This window comes from Callorhinchus milii, unplaced genomic scaffold (genome assembly GCF_018977255.1).
Source record: "Callorhinchus milii isolate IMCB2004 unplaced genomic scaffold, IMCB_Cmil_1.0 Scaffold156, whole genome shotgun sequence".
NCBI lineage: Eukaryota > Metazoa > Chordata > Chondrichthyes > Chimaeriformes > Callorhinchidae > Callorhinchus > Callorhinchus milii.
The window spans coordinates 43,858-63,891 of record NW_024704897.1 but is presented as its reverse complement, the minus strand read 5'-3'; the positions used below and the strand labels follow the sequence as shown (position 1 = coordinate 63,891).

At 45.9% G+C, this 20,034-nt stretch overlaps 1 long non-coding RNA gene and 2 other non-coding genes across 3 annotated transcripts; 1 reads left to right on the top strand and 2 right to left on the bottom strand.

Moving 5' to 3' along the window:
* Nucleotides 1-1,184: 1,184 nt before the first annotated feature.
* Nucleotides 1,185-1,258, bottom strand: trnan-guu. Its single transcript has one exon. It is a non-coding gene; the product is annotated as a tRNA-Asn (tRNA).
* A 2,277-nt stretch (nt 1,259-3,535) lies between these two features.
* trnak-uuu lies at nt 3,536-3,628 on the bottom strand. The gene is made up of 2 exons: nt 3,592-3,628; nt 3,536-3,571 (listed from the first exon to the last, which is right to left on the bottom strand). It is a non-coding gene; the product is annotated as a tRNA-Lys (tRNA).
* Nucleotides 3,629-6,355: 2,727 nt separating this feature from the next.
* Nucleotides 6,356-19,706, top strand: LOC103191272. Its single transcript, XR_006085986.1, has 3 exons — nt 6,356-6,501; nt 16,697-16,836; nt 18,096-19,706. It is a non-coding gene; the product is annotated as an uncharacterized LOC103191272 (long non-coding RNA).
* The last annotated feature ends 328 nt before the right edge of the window (nt 19,707-20,034 follow it).

The following is a 20,034-nucleotide window of genomic DNA, read 5'->3' as shown; positions in this document are numbered from 1 at the left end:
CTCTACATACAGTGCAGTTACTCACAAATATAAGAAACGATTTGCATTATTTTTTGTACAATTAACGTGCTATTCGCTGGTGTTCTGGAAGTGCATTCACTTTTTCCTGTAACGCAGAATGTTTTATGTTTAAACGAGTTTAAACTATGGGAACTCTCTCCTCGTCGGCCTTCCCGCCACCTCCCTCCACAAGCTGCAGGTCATTCAGAACTCTGCAGCTCGTGTACTGTCCCGCACCAGGCTTCGGGACCACATCACTCCCACCCTCGCTCGCCTCCACTGGCTCCCCATCCCCCAGAGGATCGAATTCAAGATCCTGATCCTCACCTACAAGGCCATTCACGGCCTTGCTCCCTCCTACCTCTCCAACCTACTATCCCCCTACCTACCTGCCCGTACCCTCCGTTCCTCTGGCTCTGGTCTGCTCCACGTCCCCCGCCCGAACCGCCCTACCATCGGTGGTCGGACCTTCAGCCTCTCAACCCCCAGGCTCTGGAACTCCATCCCCCAGTGCCTTCGCCGCTTCCTCCCTTTCCTCCTTCAAGGCCGGTCTCAAAACGTTTCTCTTTGACCGAGCCTTCAGCTCCCCTCTCGACTCTCTTCCCCCTCCTCGCTCCCTCCCTTCCCTCCCCTCACCCTGACCATTTCCCCCCTCCTTCCTCCCTCACTTCCCTCCCCTCACCCTGACCATTTCCCCCCTCCTTCCTCCCTCCCTTCCCTCCCCTCACCCTGACCATTTACCCCCTGCTCGGGTCATGACCCAACTGTGCAGCGCCTTGGGACGTCCTCCTGAAGTTAAAGGCGCTTTATGAATGGAATCTTGTTGTTGTTGTTGTTGTTGTTGAGTTGCATAATGGAGACAATTGTCTTTTATTGAGAAAATGTTAATCCGGCATTTAAGATCAATTATTATCTCATAGATAGTATGATCAGCAATGACTGCACACAATATTTGTTCATCATGTTTCAATAAGAGTGGAGTGGATTTGTGATTTATGTTTTGAATCGATTCTTACCTGAATTTGTAACCTCACTGGTTGGTGAGCTCCGGCCTCTCAGCGTATCTGAGGCTGAGGTTGTGGTTTGTTTGAGTCGAGTAGATCGCGAGTGTAACTGGTGGTGTTCATGATATTATTCAAAGTGCGAAGAAAACTTGAAGAATAATGTTTATTCCAGTAGAGGACCGTCCCTGGGTGGGCTCGAACCACCAACCTTTCGGTTAACAGCCGAACGCGCTAACCCATTGCGCCACAGAGACTTCTATGCACTTTTTTGCCAGAAAAAAATAGCTTTTTATTGGCATAATTGTTGTCTCGGGAGAACTCTGGATTGAGAAGAAACGACACATCTATAAGTGAGTTTTCCAAAAGTGAAACCTGAATACAAATAGATGGAAACACTGTCCACTGTGTGATGTGGGATTGTTTGCCCATCAGCTCCTTGTTCTCCCACAACTGACATCCAAGTAAAATACAAATGCTTTTAAAACTTGATTTGGATCAACTCAGCAACTAATTTTGGAAGAAAGTTTTTTGGAGAATAGTTTGAAATGTCTTCAGAAATATAAGAGTTACGTGATAGTACATTATTTTATTCATCCTGAGCTGGAATGATTTATGAAGACATATAGCGAAATTGAATTTGTTGATCGGTTCTGGTGTGTGGTTTTCGAAATATTCCAAAAAGTTTCTCATTTGCTTCACTGCTGAGCGGGAACAGCTTTTACTTTTTCTTGGTTGTCGGAAGATATTTACCTCTTGACAACGAAAGGGATTCCTGGAGCTGGAGAAGTGAAGCTAATTGATGATGGAATCAAACTGATCGAACGGCCATTGATAATACCAAAGTCTCAGGGCATTGCCACTTGCACAGAAAACGTTGGCCGCGGGTTTATCATTGGAAGATGGAGTCATATTGGTACCTTCTGCACACAACTGATTTTCTTCAGAAAATACATCCGACGCGGTCGATATAAAGGATGAACAACATCAGGAGCATTTGATAGCAGTGAGTTTCAAACCCACGTCCCCAAACGGACTGGAAATTAAATCGAGCGCCTTAGACCGCTCGGCCACTCTATTCTATGTTTGCTCTTGTCTGCAAAACACATGTAACAACATAGCTCACGACTTTTGTTAAAATTTTGTTTGCTGCTATTTAACGATTTTATTACAAATTTCAAGCATTATTAGATTGATGTTCGACAAATCTATTTGGGGATTTATTTTAATTGCTTGCCATACTGCACCCCTTTTCAAATAAATTGTCAGAAATTCAACTTTTTTGATAGGATCAGGTGCCGTTGGTTTGAAAATCTTGCAAAGCACCAGTCGCTTCCTTCCCGGTTGCAAGACCTTGAGCTCTTCTTATTTCCTATTTCAGCGATAATAAACCATTTCTCTACGTGCATTAGGAAGATTCAATTTAATTTCAGGTGTTACAGCGCATCGCTGCATTTCAGCAATTTTGCAAAGATCTGAAAGTTGGGTGGAATAATATTTCAGTTTTATTCATTTCTCCACAATAGTAGGTTCACAGAAATTTCCGTAGTGTAGTGGTTATCACGTTCGCCTCACACGCGAAAGGTTCGAAACCTGGCGGGAACATTTATTTAATTTTTATTATAAAAAAATCATTCTTGAATATCAACGAACACACAATCTTCGAACTGAAGTGGTTGGAGCCGCATAACATACCGACACTATGAAAATAATGGGCATTTTGTAATGCTGGAAACCAACATAGATTTCAGCAAAGCAAAAAACATAAAACGTTGTTTCAGCTGATGAACTGAATTCCGTGGTTGCTGCGGTTTTGAAGCACATGATGTCGCATAAACACGTGTAGAGTCGGTTTCCGTTTGATCTGAACTTCTCGAGTCATTGCAGAATATAATCTATTAAAGTGAAATGAGTAACATGATGACGCCATCTATTGCTCTCAACTTATTCCCCTGTTAGCAAAAATATCACTTTAGAGTGCGGCGATCACAGTCAGATGTGGATAATTTGTTTTCATTTAACAACAATAAATTGCATTTCACACAAGACAATACAGAGTGGAAGACTTAGACCTGAAACTCCAAGGAAGGGTATATTAGAGATGCGGCGAGGAGACCTGGGTGATTAGGTTTCACTGTGGAGATTGGAGACACATAGAGAGTGATTGAGTTGGAGAAACAGAGGTAGATTTCCAGAGCCTGGTGTGTTGTGACTTAATGTCAACACCTTTAGTGACATTTAAAGGTCGGGCACAAACAGAAGGTCAGTGTGAGCTGAGGGCAGGAGGTGGGCAGAGACCCACAAGGAAGCTCAGCGTTAGCTCAGTGCATGATGTCACCGGGATCTCATTTAACTTGGAAAGAAGAAACTGAGATAGTTTTGTATAAAAATTACGATATTAATCTCATACTGCATGTCATCTTTTTGAAATAGTAGAAAAGTAAATTAACATTTGTACCTTCTCATTTCCACCCCCACACCATAACCTCCCCTCCCCCCCACCACACCATTACACCCCAAAAAAATATACGGAAAGCCCAAACAGGGACTTGAACCCTGGACCCTCAGATTGCCGTCAAATTGATCACTTTAAAAGTCTGATGCTCTACCGACTGAGCTATCCGGGCTCCGTGATCTCTGTAAATAAGCGTTTTCTCTATATAAAAGGCCTGGTCTCTGTATAACAGACCTGGTCTCCGTATAACAGTCCTGGTCTCTCTATATATTAGACGCCTCGTCTCTGTGTAACAGGCCTGGTCGCTGCATAACAGACCTGGTCTCTGTATAAAAGACCGGGTCTCTGTACAATTGTCTTGATGTCTCTGTAACATTGTCGGTCTCTGTATAGCAGGGCTGGTCTCTGTATAACAAGCCTGGTCGCTCCATAACTGGCCTCGTCTCTTTATAACATGCCTCACCTCTGAATAACTGGGGGTAATATTCACGATTGATTAGATGAGGGTATAGGAGGTAAACAAAGTGAGTGGTGAATAGTGAAGATGCTTTTGAACAAGGCTAAAGTGCGTAGCAGCTTCATTCGCTATAAAAACTAATAATTTGGTTGTGACTGGCCACAACTTTTTGTTGTTGGTTAACTGTGGCTCCTCCACTTTTGCACAGTTAGGAATAACTGCTTTTAAAAACACGATGAAATTTTGAGAGCTTATATTGGCCTTGAAATAATATGATAACGTGTTAAATCAGATGTAACGGGCTTCTATTTGATGGATGATATTTGTTGCATCGACTGGAGCTGGGTTTGGAAGCCATCCGGGGAGGGGAGTGGAATGGGAAGTCTGAGGAATGAGACTGAGAAGTCGTTTCTAGAATGCAGAATTACTGAAGAATATATAGGCTGTTCCTGTGCCTATGTGTCTCTGTGACACGATAACTTTGTGACTTCCGTTATTCCTATTCAACTTCAGAAAACATAACTTCGATATAAGTGCACAGTAACCAACACCGATTCTAAGCCGTTTGGACAATTGCTTTTCAGAGTCCAGTAATACCAATCGCTCAGAACGCAAACATCCAAAAATATCTGCAATAGAAGTGTGAAATTGGGTGAAAAGATTCCGTATGTCCAGGACTGTGATTGTGAGAAGGACAGGAAGTAAAAATAAAGGAACGTGTCTCCACGAGCATCCAAAATCGACCAAAAACCAATGGCAAACATTATCTTTCCACCATGTCCTTCGATTCACACCAACATTTTTTTTAGTTTAAATTTCAGTGGATCAAGTTTGCGTGGGTCTCGGCCGACTGCAGTCAGAGAGAATTGTGGAAACGGGCAACGGTGCCTCGGTGGGGAACAGCGAAGCATGTCATGACTCGTATTTTCGGTATGAAGGAGTTTTGAATGTCGAACGGGATACATGTTGACTACGTAAGATGTAGAGTGCATCCACGAAATTTAATGCTGTCGGTGCCCGAGTTGTGGAGGCGCTGAGGGGAGTCAAGCACCTGGGCCTCGGTTTTGTTGACATTCAATTGGAGAAAGTTATCTCTCACCCGGCACTTGATGTCTGAAAGGCAATCTTCGAGAACAGCAGTGGACCTGCAGTCTCACCTCCTCTCCCTTCAACTGAAACTTCGTGGTTCTGTTCTTGGTTAAAATCCTAACTTCAGACGATCTCCTCTTTGTCTCCACAAATGGTTTCTTCTTCAGCCCCCGCAAAGCATCATGCAGCATTTCTTGGATATTTGCCCTTAGTCCTCTCGTATTCGAATATATGTTCTGGTTGTTTAGAGCGGAGTGCAAAGTTTTTTGCAGACGGATATGTTAAATCGGATGCCGCTGAAAATTGCGTCCTCACTTTTCTATTGGCCCATCAGCGGCGAGAGCAGCCCTTCTTGTGTTGTCGAAGTTCCCCACAATCGGATACTCCATCCCACGGTCCCTGCTCCTCGCTTCCTTCCTTGACACCTTCAAAGCCGGTCTCAATACCCATCTGTTCGGACGGGCCTTTGGTCTCTCTCCCAGCTCTCTGCCTTTCCTAAGCTCTGCACCATGACTCCCCCACCCCAACACCACCCCTCCCCCCAACCCTCACCATCAGACCCACCCCTAAAGGATCCCTCCCCTCTCACCCCCAACCCTCCACCCGACTGGGGCCCCGACACCTGACTGTTCAGCGCTGTGGGACGTCCTCCCGTCGTGAAAGTCGACTTTGTGGAGTCCTGTAGCTCAGTGGTTAGAGCACTCGCTTTGCAAGTGAGAGACCTGAGTTCAATTCCAGGCAGAGGGCGAAACCTTGGGCAAGTTTCCTTACTCCACACAGAGCCTAATAATAATCCCTCCAAAAAAACAACAATAAATTGGTCATTTTCAATCTACGACTGTTTGTGGGACATTGCTGTGCGCAATTGGCTGCCGCGTTCGCCCACAAATATACAGTCAATTCACTTTACAGTATATTCTGTGAAGCGCTATGGGACGTCCTCCCGACGTGAAAAGCGCTATATCAAATGCAAGGATTATTATTATTATAAATATAATTTTGTTGTTGTTGTAGTTGTTGTTGTGTAATAGGGCCACTCAGAGCAGAGGGCAGAATAAGAAAAGAATGAACCGAGTAGAGGTAATAAAACGGTTGGAGGCGCTCAAGGCGGACACATAGCGGAGTAGCTGTGCCGTACATCATGGCGGTTCGCGGTGGGCTACGCAGCCGTACAACATGGCGGTTCGCGGTGGGCTGCGGTGGCGTACAACATGGCGGTTCGCGGTGGGTTGGAGTGCCGTACAACATGGCGGTTCGCGGTGGGTTGGGGTGCCGTACAACATGGCGGTTCGTACATGCACAAGTACACACACCTTTACGAGGACGGATAGACGTGCTGACGTCAGCTCGAGCGCAGCCTGAAAGCGTCATGACGTCATGGCCCTGGAGACCGTCGGGCGCAGCTCAAGAGAAACAGAGACAAAGAACAATGGCGGCGGCAGCGGTTACAGAGAGAGAGAGTGAGAGAGAGAAGAGAGAGAGGAACATTGCTGCCGCAGGTCAGTCGCTGTCTCTCTCTCTCTCTCTCTCACACTCACTCTCTCTCTGTCACCATCACCGCCACAGACCCCGGAAACTACAGCTCCCGTCAGACCGCGCGGCTCAGAGCCCTCGGGGGAGGGGTCAGTGACACAGTGACACAGAGACATCTCCACACAGTCCCTCACACTCACAGTGTCTCTCTCTCACACACACACAGTCTCTCTCACACACACACTCTCTCTCCCTCACACACAGTCTCTCTCTCACACACACACACAGTCTCTCTCTCTCACACACACAGTCTCTCTCTCACACACACACAGTCTCTCTCTCTCACACACACTGTTTCTGTCTCACTCACACACTGTCCCTCTCTCTCTCTTTCTCTCTCGCTCTCTCACACACACAGATACACACGGTCTATCTTTCTCACACACACACATACAGTCTCTTCTCATAAATACACACAGTCTCTCTCTCTCACAAACACAATTTCTGTCTCACTCACACGCTGTCTCTCTCTCTCACTCTCACACACACACACACACACACACAGTCTCTCTCTCTCTCTGTCTCTCTCACACACACACACACACACATTCTCTCTCTCACTCTCTCACACACACAGTCTCTCTCTCATACATACACTCAGTCTCTCTCTCTCTCTCACACACACAGTTTCTGTTTCACTCACACACTGTCCCTCTCTCTCTCTCACACACACAGGTAGACACAGTCTATCTCTCTTTACCACACATACGTGCAGTCTCTCTCTCTCACACTTACACACAGTATCTCACACAGACACACACAGTCTCTCTCTCTCACACAAACAAAGATTCTCTCTCTCACACATTTTCTCTCTCTCACACACACAAACACAGTCTCTCTCACATACACACAGTCTCTCTCTCACTCTCTCTCACACACACACACATTCTCTCTCTCACTCTCTCTCACACACACAGTCTCTCTCTCTGTCACACACAGAGTCTGTATCTCTCACACACACACAGTCTCTCTCTCACTCTCACAGACACACACACACACAGTTTCTCTCAAACAGACGCACACAATCTCTCTCTCACTCTCACAGACACACACACACACAGTCTCTATCTCTCTCTCACACACACAGTTTCTGTCTCACTAACACACTGTTCCTCTCTCTCTCGCTCGCTCTCACACACACACAGATACACACAGTCTATCTCTCTCTCACACACACAAACAGTCTCTTTCTCACTCCCTCTCACACACACACATTCTCTCTCCCACTCTCTCTCACACACACAGTCTCTCTCTCACATACACAAACACAGTCTCTCTCTCTCTCACACACACACATTCTCTCTCTCTCATACACAGAGTCTCTCAATCTCACACACACAGTCTCTCTCTCTCACACACAAACGGTCTCTCTCTCTCCCACACACACATTCTCTCTCTCTCACACACACAAACACAGTCTCTCTCTCATTCACATACACAGTCTCTGTCTCTTACTCAGAGTCTCTATCTCTCTCACACACATACATTCTCTCTCTCTCACACACACAATGTCTCTCTCCCCCACACACACAGTCTCTCTCTGTCACACACAGAGTCTGTATCTCTCACACACACAGTCTCTCTCTCACTCTCACAGACACACACACACACAGTCTCTCTCACACAGACGCACACAATCTCTCTCTCACTCTCACAGACACAGTTTCTGTCTCACTCACACACTCTCTCTCTCTCTCGCTCGCTCCCACACACAAACAGATACACACAGTCTATCTCTCTCTCACACACACACAGTCTCTCTCTCACTCCCTCTCACACACACACATTCTCTCTCCCACTCTCTCTCACACACACAGTCTCTCTCTCATACACACAAACACAGTCTCTCTGTCACACACATGCACAGTCTCTATCTCTCTCAAACATTCTCTCTCTCTCACACACACACAGACTCTCTCTCTCATACACAGAGTCTCTCAATCTCACACACACACAGTCTCTCTCTCCACACAAACGGTCTCTCTCTCTCCCACACACACACAGTCTCTCTCTCTCTCACTCTCTCTCATACGCAATCTCTCTCTCACTCTCATGCACACAGTTTCTGTCTCACTCACAACTGCCGCTCTTTATCTCTCTCTTTCTCTCTTGCTCTCTCACACACACAGTCTATCTCTCACAGATATACACACAATCTCTCTCTCACACTTACACACAGTATCTCAAACACACACACAGTCTCTCTCACACAAACAAAGAGTCTCTCTCTCACACACATTTCTCTCTCTCACACACACAAACACAGTCTCTCTCTCACACACTTACACAGTCTCTGTCTTTCACACACACAGTCTCTCTCTCTCATACACAGTATCTCACTCTCATGCACACACAGTCTCTCTCTCTCAAACACAGTGTCTCTCTCCCACACACAGTCTCTCCCTCTCTCACACACAGTCTCTGTCTCTCACACACTGTCACTCTCTCACACAAACACACAGTGTCTCTCTCTCACACACACAGTCTCTCTCTCTCTCACTCTCTCTCACACACAGTCTCTCTCTCACACACACAGTCTCTCTCTCATACATACAGTCAGTCTCTCTCTTTCTCTCACACACACAGTTTCTGTTTCACTCACACACTGTCACTCTCTCTCTCTCACACACACAGGTACACATCGTCTATGTCTCTCTCACACACATACATGCAGTCTCTCTCTCCCACACTTACACACAGTATCTCACACAGACACACACAGTCTCTCTCTCTCACACAAACAAAGACTCTCTCTCTCACACATTTTCTCTCTCTCTCTCGCACACACAAACCAAGTCTCTCTCACATACACACAGTCTCTCTCACATACACACAGTCTCTCCCTCACTCTCTCTCACACACACACATTCTCTCTCTCACTCTCTCTCACACACACAGTCTCTCTCTCTGTCACACACAGAGTCTGTATCTCTCACACACACTGTCTCTCTCTCACTCTCTCTCACACAAACAGTCTCTCTCTCTGTCACACACAGAGTCTCTATCTCTCACACACAGTCTCTCTCTCACTCTCACAGACACACACACACACAGTTTCTCTCACACAGACGCACACAATCTCTCTCTCACTCTCGCAGACACACACACACACAGTCTCTATCTCTCTCTCACACACACAGTTTCTGTCTCACTGACACACTGTCCCTCTCTCTCTCGCTCGCTCTCACACACACACACAGATACACACAGTCTATCTCTATCTCACACACACAAACAGTCTCTTTCTCACTTCCTCTCACACACACACATTCTCTCTCCCATTCTCTTTCACACACACAGTCTCTCTCTTACACACAAACAGTCTCTCTCACATATACACACACAGTCTCTCTCTCTCTCTCACACACACTGTTTCTGTCTCACTCACACACTGTCCCTCTCTCTCTCTCTCACTCTCTCTCACACACACACATTCTCACTCTCACTCTCTCTCACACTCACAGTCTCTCTCTCACACTCACAGTCTCTCTCTCACACACACACACAGTCTCTCTCTCTCTCACTCTCTTTCACACACACAGTCTCTCTCACACACACAGTCTCTCTCTCACAGACACACACAGTCTCTCTCTCTCACTCTCTTTCACACACACAGTCTCTCTCACACACACACTCTCTCTCTCATACACACACACAGTCTTTCTCTCTCTCACACACAGTTACTGTCTCACTCACACGCTATCCCTCTCTCTTTCTCTCTCGCATTCACACACACACAGATACACACAGTCTATCTCTCTCACACACACATACACAGTCTCTCTCTCTCTCTCACACACACAGTCTCTCTCTCTCACACACCTTCTCTCTCTCACACAAACACAGTGTCTCTCTCTCACACACACAGTCTCTCTCTCTCACACACAAACAATCTCTCTCTCTCTCATACACACACACAGTCTCTCTCTCTCACTCTCTCTCACACACACACATTCTCTTTCTCGTGTACACATACAGTCTCTCTCTCTCTCACACACAGTGTCTCTCTCCCAAACACAGTCTCTCCCTCTCTCACACACAGTCTCTCTCTCTCACACACTGTCACTCTCTGTCTCTTTCTCTCTCGCTCTCACACGCACACAGATACACAGAGTCTATCTCTCTCTCACACACACACACAGACTCTCTCTCACTCTCTCTCTCACACACACATTCTCTCGCTCACTCTCTCACACACACAGTCTCTCTCTCTCTCACACACAAACACAGTCTCTCTCTCACACACTTACACAGTCTCTGTCTCTCACAGGCAGTCTCTCTGTCTCTCACACACACACAGTCTCTCTCTCTCATACACAGAGTCTCTCACTCTCACGCGCACACAGTCTCTCTCTCTCTCAAACACACAGAGTCTCTCTTCCACACACAGTCTCTGTCTCTCACACACTGCCACTCTCTCACACAAACACACAGTGTCTCTCTCTCACACACACAGTCCCTCTCTCTCACACACAAACGGTCTCTCTCTTTCTCACACACACGCAGTCTCTCTCACTCTCACACTCTCTCACACACACAGTGTCTCTCTCCCACACACAGTCTCTCCCTCTCTCACACACAGTCTCTGTCTCTCACACACTGTCACTCTCTCTCTCACACACTCACAGTCTCTCTCTCTCTCACTCTCTCTCACACACAGTCTCTCTCTCACACACACAGTCTCTCTCTCATACATACTCTCAATCTCTCTCTCTCTCTCTCTCACACACACAGTTTCTGTTTCACTCACACACTGTCCCTCTCTCTCTCTCACACACACAGGTACGCATAGTCTATCTCTCTCTCACACACACAGTTTCTGTCTCACTAACACACTGTTCCTCTCTCTCTCGCTCGCTCTCACACACACACAGATACACACAGTCTATCTCTCTCTCACACACACAAACAGTCTCTTTCTCACTCCCTCTCACACACACACATTCTCTCTCCCACTCTCTCTCACACACACAGTCTCTCTCTCACACACACAAACACAGTCTCTCTCTCTCTCACACACACACATTCTCTCTCTCGTACACAGAGTCTCTCAATCTCACACACACAGTCTCTCTCTCTCACACACAAACGGTCTCTCTCTCTCCCACACACACAGTCTCCCTCTCTCTCTCTCACTCTCTCTCACACGCAATCTCTCTCTCTCTCTCTGACACACACAGTTTCTGTCTCACTCACAAACTGCCTCTCTTTCTCTCTCTCTTTCCCTCTTGCTCTCACACACACAGTCTATCTCTCACACACATACACACAATCTCTCTCACACTTACACACAGTATCTCAAGCACACACAGTCTCTCTCAATCAAACAAAGAGTCTCTCTCTCACACACATTTTCTCTCTCTCACACACACAAACACAGTCTCTCTCTCATTCACATACACAGTCTCTGTCTCTAACTCACAGTCTCTATCTCTCTCACACACAGTCTCTCTCTCTCTCACACACACACTCTCTCTCCCTCACACACAGTCTCTCTCTGTCACACACAGAGTCTGTATCTCTCACACACACAGTCTCTCTCTCACTCTCACAGACACACACACACACAGTCTCTCTCACACAGACGCACACAATCTCTCTCTCACTCTCAGAGACACATACACACACACACAGTCTATCTCTCTCTCACACGCACAGTTTCTGTCTCACTAACACACTCTCTCTCTCTCTCGCTCGCTCCCACACACAAACAGATACACACAGTCTATCTCTCTCTCACACACACAGTCTCTCTCTCTCAAATACACAGTGTCTCTCTTCCACACACAGTCTCTGTCTCTCACACACTGTCACTCTCTCACACAAACACACAGTCTCTCTCTCTCACTCTCTCTCACACACACACATTCTCTTTCTCGTGTACACATACAGTCTCTCTCTCTCTCACACACAGTGTCTCTCTCCCAAACACAGTCTCTCCCTCTCACACACACAGTCTCTCTCTCTCACACACAAAAACACAGTCTCTCTCTCACACACTTACACAGTCTCTGTCTCTCACAGGCAGTCTCTCTGTCTCTCACACACACACAGTCCCTCTCTCTCATACACAGAGTCTCTCACTCTCACGCACACACAGTCTCTCTCTCTCAAACACACAGTGTCTCTCTTCCACACACAGTCTCTGTCTCTCACACACTGTCACTCTCTCACACAAACATACAGTGTCTCTCTCTCACACACACAGTCCCTCTCTCTCACACACAAACGGTCTCTCTCTTTCTCACACACACGCAGTCTCTCTCACTCTCAAACTCTCTCACACACACAGTGTCTCTCTCCCACACACAGTCTCTCCCTCTCTCACACACAGTCTCTGTCTCTCACACACTGTCACTCTCTCACACAAACACACAGTGTCGCTCTCTCACACTCACAGTCTCTCTCTCTCTCACTCTCTCACACACAGTCTCTCTCTCACACACACAGTCTCTCTCTCATACATACTCTCAGTCTCTCTCTCTCTCTCACACACACAGTTTCTGTTTCACTCACACACTGTCCCTCTCTCTCTCTCACACACACAGGTACACATAGTCTATCTCTCTCTCCAACACATACATGCAGTCTCTCTCTCACACTTACACACAGTATCTCACACAGACACACAGAGTCTCTCTCTCTCACACAAACAAAGAGTCTCTCTCACACATTTTCTCTCTCTCTCTCACACACACAAACCCAGTCTCTCTCACATACACACAGTCTCTTTCTCACTCTCACACACACACACATTCTCTCTCTCACTCTCTCTCACACACACAGTCTCTCTCTCTGTCACACACAGAGTCTGTATCTCTCACACACACTGTCTCTCTCTCACTCTCACAGACACACACACACAGTTTCTCTCACACAGTGGCACACAATCTCTCTCTCACTCTCACAGACACACACACACACAGTCTCTATCTCTCTCTCACACGCACAGTTTCTGTCTCACTAACACACTGTCCCTCTCTCTCTCGCTCGCTCTCACACACACACAGATACACACAGTCTATCTCTCTCTCACACACACACAGTCTCTCTGTCACTCCCTCTCACACACACACGTTCTCTCTCCCACTCTCTCACACACACAGTCTCTCTCTCACACACACAAACACAGTCTCTCTCTCACACACATACACAGTCTATATCTCCCTCACACAGTCTCTCTCTCTCTCACACACACACATTCTCTCTCTCTCATACACAGAGTCTCTCAATCTCACACACACACAGTCTCTCTCTCTCTCTCACTCTCTCTCACACACACACAGTTTCTATCTCACTCACAAACTGCCTCTCTTTCTCTCTCTCTTTCTCTCTTGCTCTCTCACACACACAGTCTATCTCTGACAGATATACACACAATCTCTCTCACACTTACACACAGTATCTCAAGCACACACAGTCTCTCCCAAACAAACAAAGAGTCTCTCTCTCACACACATTTTCTCACTCTCACACACACAATGTCTCTCTCCCCCACACACACAGTCTCTCTCTCTCTCTCTCACACACACTCTCTCTCCCTCACACACAGTCTCTCTCTCACACACAGTCTCTCTCTCATACACACACAAAGTGTCTCTCTCACACACACAGGCACAGGGCGAAACCTTTGGCAAGTTTCCTTACTCCACACGCCTAATAATAATCCCTCCAAAACCCAAAACAATAATAAATTGGTCATTTTCAATCTACGACTGTTTGTGGGACACTGCTGTGCGCAATTGGCTGCCGCGTTTGCCCACAAATATACAGTCAATTCACTTTACAATGTGTTCTGTGAAGCGCTTTGGGACGTCCTCCCGACGTGAAAAGCGCTATATCAAATGCAAGGATTATTATTATTATTATATATTATTACAGTCTCTCTCTCACACACAAATGTTCTCTCTCTCTCTCTCTCTCTCTCACACAGTCTCTCTCTCTCTCTCTCTCTCACTCTCTCTCACACACACACATTCTCCCTATCACTCTCTCTCACACACAGTCTCTCTCTCACACAAACAGTCTCTCTCTCTCACACACAGTCTCTCTCTCACACAAACCCACAGTGTCTCTCTCTTACACACACAGTCTCTCTCTCTCACACACACAGTCTCTCTCTCACTCTCTCACACACACACACACATTCTCTCTCCCACTCTCACACAATATCACGGGACTAGGGGTCGCAAAGCGAGGTGGAAAAGTAGAGTTGGGTGTCACCTGCATACATGTGGCATTGTACCCCATTTCTGCGGATGACATCACCAAGAGGGAGCATGTAGATCAGAAAGAGGAGGGGGCCAAGGATGCAAACTTGAGGTACCCCGCATGTAACCGATTGAGATCGTGAGGAGACACCGTTTGTGCAGATGTACTGCTGGCGGTTTGTGAGGTAGGACTGGCACCAGGCGAGTGTGGTCCCATTGAGGTAGATGACCGATGAAAGGCGGTGGAGGAGGATGGCGTGATCGACTTTGTTGAAAGCGACGGAGAGGTCCAGCAGGACATGGAGGCAGAGGGAACCCTGGTCACAGATAGATAGGATGTCGTTTGTGACTTTCGCAAGCGCAGTCTCTGAAGTTTGAGCGGAAACCGGACTGGAGGGGTTCGAAAATAGAGTGGGAGATGAGGTAAAACCACATAGCTTCTATAACTATTGAGAGGAAGGTCAGGTTAGAAATAGGACGGTAATGGCTGGAGTTTGAGGGATCTATGGAGGGTTTTTGAGGAGGGGATTGATGTCAGCAGTTTTGCGGGGGACAGTGCCTAATCCAGAGAAAAGGGACTGGTTGATGACACCAACCGGTTGTGGGCAGAGGACGGGGAGTTGTGTGCAAAGCAAGTTGGTGTGGAGGGGGTCGAGGCAGAAGGCGGTGATTATTTTGAGGTGATGGTGAGTGAAAGCGAGGAGGGAGAGAAGGGGAGGAAGGAGATTAGGGTGGGGGTCGTGGTAGGAGTTGATGGTGAGGAAGAGGAGGGGGAGCGAGAGGGGATTGTGTGGGGGAGAACAGGCAGGAGGATGAGGCTGCCTGGCGGGTGTTATGTATTTTGGATGTAAAGAGGTCCATGACATCCTCTCACTTGGCATTGAATGTGAAGATTGGGGAGGCCATTAATGTGAACGGTGAGGTTTCGGGAGGAGAGGAGGGCAGTGAACTCAGAAGATTTGGTGCAACGAGTGTTTAGATGGAGATTGAAATCGCACATTATGAGGAGGAGCGACTTACTGTCATGACACCTCTCTGTCACACACAGAATCACTACACCTCCTGTCAGACACATAGTCACTGCACCTGCCTGTCACGCACACAGATTCACCATAGCTCCCTCTCACACACAGTCAATACACCAACCTGTCACACACACACTCACTGCGCTTCCCTGTCACACAAATATAGTCACTATACTTCCCTATCAAACACACCATCACTACATACCATTGTGCCACACACAGTCTGTGCACCTCCCACTCACAAACACAGTCACTACAACTCCCTGTTACACACAGTCACTACAACTCCCTGTCAAAGACACAATCACTCACCTCCCTGTCTCACACACATTCACTACACCTCCATGTCATACACACAGTCACTCTATCACACACACTCAGTCACTACAAATCCCACTCACAAACACAGTCAGTACAACTCCCTGTCACAGACACATTCACGACACCTCCTTGTTTCACTCACAGTCATTACACCTCCATATCACACACAGTCACTACACCTCTCTGTCGCAAACTCACAAAGTGTCGCTGCACATCCCTATCAATCACACAGTCACTATAACGCCTTGTCACACACAGTCAACACACCCCCAATTCACGCACAGTCGCTAACCCGCCTTGTCACGCACACAGTCACTATACCCTCCATTTCACACACACAAATAATTACTACATGTCCCACTCACACAAAGTCACTGTATATCCCTGTCACGCCCACAAAGTAATGACAGCTCCTTGGCACACACAGTCACTACACATCCATGACATAATCACAATCACCACCTGAAATTCTTCTTTGAAGGACTCTTTTCAATCCAACTAAAGGATGGGCTGTTTCCCGTTGTAAAGAAACCTGTTTTTTTAATTGATGAAATGAAATGATGAGCGAAAATTTGGATGTTAAAACAATTTTTTCTTCATTGTAGATCGTCACTCAATGATTTTTTAATGAGTAAAAACCTTCTCACAGAAGAAGGGATAGTGATGCAAACAATTTATCAAGAAATGAGTGTTGATGGTTTACCATATTTCCTGGAAGAGCAGCAGGCAGCCGGGAATCTGTCAGGTCTGCACTTTATTATTTCAGATTTTTTTGTGATCAGATGCTGTGTGACGCCCAGACCAGTCAAATGGCTCATACACGCTTTGTGGTTAAAGATCGCAGATCCGATGCTGTTTGGCATGTTGACCACTTGTGCTTAGTTTCTGATGGATCACAATGGAAATATGGTAAAAGGCTTCAGACAAATCTAATCCCCGGCTTTACCCCCAATACTGTCAAAGATTAGGGTGAAAACCATTTTGTGTTTCTCCTTCTGCACTGTGTTGTGATGTCAAACACTGCTGTCCCTTCTTCCAGATATTAGATTGTAGAAGTTGTAGTCTAATAATAATGAACATTAAACAAACGTAGAATGCAGAAGGTACCGACAGTCATAGGATAGGATACATCTGGTTTTCTCTGGTTTTGAAAGAATAACAAAACAGCTTTGGAAAACTGTTATCCCCTCTTATCAGTAAATGACAGCACTGCCACAGAGCTAACGGTCCCCGGCACCGGTCAACACAGGATCTCGACTGAGCAATAAGTCGCGAGATTCTGATGGGACCAAGCGCCAAAAGGCAATCCTCAAGAATAGCAACTAATGAGCAAGCTGTTTAAACTAGAGGTCTTTGGTACCATCCCGGGATAGAGATGCTTAAAAGGAATATACTCATGATCCCCCATGACAAAATAACAATCACAAGATACAGCCCCAAACAGATCAATTTCCTATCTTAGACAGGACAAAAAGAAGACCTCGTGGAGACTCAGTCAGGTTGGCACCAAGCCAAATGGTTGATTAACCTAAATACACGACTGTATCAGAAGTGGGTAGAGGGGCCCAAGGAAGGACACTTGGAGAAAGGGTATAACTATGGCACTCCAGGTGAGAACAGTTAGAAGAACAGGATGGCTCCAGAGAGAGAGAGAGACAGAGAGACCAGTGTGGAGAGGCCCCTTAAGTTCACAGGGCAGGTGTTCCATGATGTTCCGTGACTGTCTTCAAAGACTGGTAGTATAATTTATTACACATTTGTAGTAACTTGTTGTGTTCACTCTGTACATAATAAACTCTGCTGCACTGTATTTGGATTGTCGAGTCATATTCCGAACTACGGGTTCGTAAATCCCAACAGTATGTACTCGAAAATTGTCATAGTGAATGCGAACACTGCGTGAACTGAGCAACAGTTTTTATTTTTCTCTGCTCACTCTGCAGATAATTGTATCTGTGTACAAAGCGGAGGTATATGTTCATGATTTTTATCTGTTTCACTAAGTTGAGTTTCTAGACAAACCCACGCCATGCATGTGATCTCCTTTCCGATCAAGTGAATAAAAAGAGCAAAGCGACACCAACTCAGGACGATGACGCAATCCGCAGAAACTTAGATACCCGTGAAGTGAGTTTCACTGATCTGAGATGAACACGAGAACTCGCTGGGAAACCGCAATCATGTGTTTGGCAATACGAGTATCAACCCTTTTGTGAATATATTTTGTGTCATACAATAATGAGCTTATCTGTTTGATTTTCTTGCACAAATGCCAGAGATGATGAAAAGCATTTTATACATACGCTTGTTCCCATGGAAATCCATAGCGCTGTATGAACATTTGCTTTTCTCCAACACGATATTCTGAATGAAAGTACAACATGAAAAATAACTTGAAATATTGGAGCGCCTTTCCACAGGACAGCTTCTGGGGTTGCTATCGTGACTGGAAGGAGAGGAGAACGACAGTCGAAGATTTTAAGGCGAAACTTCAAGATATTTAAAGAGAAGACGAGGCTTGGAGATTGAAACATTCAATGACTAAAGTTTGGGAGCCAGTAGCACATGGCAACGACAACCAATGGCGAAGTAAAATGTCGGGGACCTGCTGTAGGTCTGTGCATTCTGCGCGTAAAGTCGGGACCTGGTGAGCGGCCAGAGGTGGAACTAACCTCGCTGTGGAAACCTGAGATAAAAGGTGCTGAGACCAAAGACGGTCTAATTCTGGTCAGTTAAAACAAAAACTCGGAACACGAAATCAGAATCACTGCAGTCACTTTTATTTCATGCCTTATAATCTATTCTTTTACGAGAGGAAAAAACACATAATTTCACAATGAGTCAATAAACGTGGTAATGGCAGCAGCATTGCAGTAAAGAATAAAGATTTACACAATATAGGACCAGATCATCAGCAAACATCACAACAAAATGAAGCTCCACTAACAAGTTCATTTCTTCTCGCTTTGACAATTTATCCCTTCATTATACCGATATTTGTTAATAATATTTTATCTGGAGTTATGCAAACTATGTTTTGAGTTCAGGTTAGTTTAACTACGATTACCTTTCTGCTTGGTTAAGTCAAGAAACGCTAACTAGCAAAGGCACACCTAACTTAGCTAAAACAATAAACTGAACAGTGATCATCGCTGATCACACGGCGACCAAACAGGAAGGGAGGCGAGGAAACCTTTACCATAACTAAAGAGGGACAGTATAATATGGCACAAACATTATTGTTATAAATGTCGATTTAGCGGATAAATATTGTAACAGACACAGTTATAAATATACGGGTGAACAGTATGTATTTTCTGGTTTAACGTTTGCTCCAGTTTGTCTTCTTCTATTTCACTTTTTAGAATATTTACTATTGATTGTGAAAGGATATTTAATTGCATTCTTCAGCTCCTCTCTGAATTTGGTCTGAGTGACCGCATAGATGGCTGTGTTTGTGCAGGAACTCAGCAGCTGAAGCATAAAACCTGCTTCTTCAAACATTGCCAACGGGTTATAGAGACCTCTCGACCTGTAAAGCTCTTTAACTCTGTATTGTATATAATGTGCAATAGATGTCATCCACAACAATATAAAGCTAAGTGATACACTGAACAGTAAAATGATGGATTTCTTTCTGTTCGCCATTTGCGGATCATTGCGATGATCAGCGCTGCTGGTGCAGACCCGCAGTTTGGTGCGGACTCGACTCGCCACAAGAATGTATCTGACGGTCAGAGCGTTGAGCAGCAAAATCAACACGAATGGGAGCAAAGGGACCAAAATCTGTTCAAACCAATAAAATGCGATCCACGCGGGCTGATAGCGAATCTTTGCTTTGACAAAGCAGCCCCAGGGCATGTTATCAATTTTACCGTAACGGTGGAATGTAAAATATAAGGGAATATTTTCCAAGCAGAGTAACGCAATTAAAGTTCCTATC